Here is a 284-nt window from a genome sequence, read left to right as displayed (position 1 = left end):
CCCTTTTGTTTCGTTGCTGCGGTTTTAATTGGGAGGAAAGGCTGCGGCCCCCATTAAAACGCACCCGAAGGCAGCTGGCGGCTACCTTGAGCGCGCAGCCCCCTTCCCCGGCCGCCGCCGAGCGCGCCGCATCGGGCGGTTTGGATGTATTTTTCTTGATCGCTGGCCAAGCGCTCTCTCCTGCAAAGCAGCATGTTTCTCATTTTCTGTAGGTTTAACTCCAAATTAATTTGTAAGTGATCTAGGTTTCTTGTTCCCCGAAAGATACCTAATAGCTGGGGGGG

This window comes from Charadrius vociferus, unplaced genomic scaffold, assembly GCF_000708025.1.
Source record: "Charadrius vociferus isolate BGI_N301 unplaced genomic scaffold, ASM70802v2 scaffold163, whole genome shotgun sequence".
Taxonomy (NCBI): domain Eukaryota; kingdom Metazoa; phylum Chordata; class Aves; order Charadriiformes; family Charadriidae; genus Charadrius; species Charadrius vociferus.
This window is presented reverse-complemented; position numbering follows the sequence as displayed.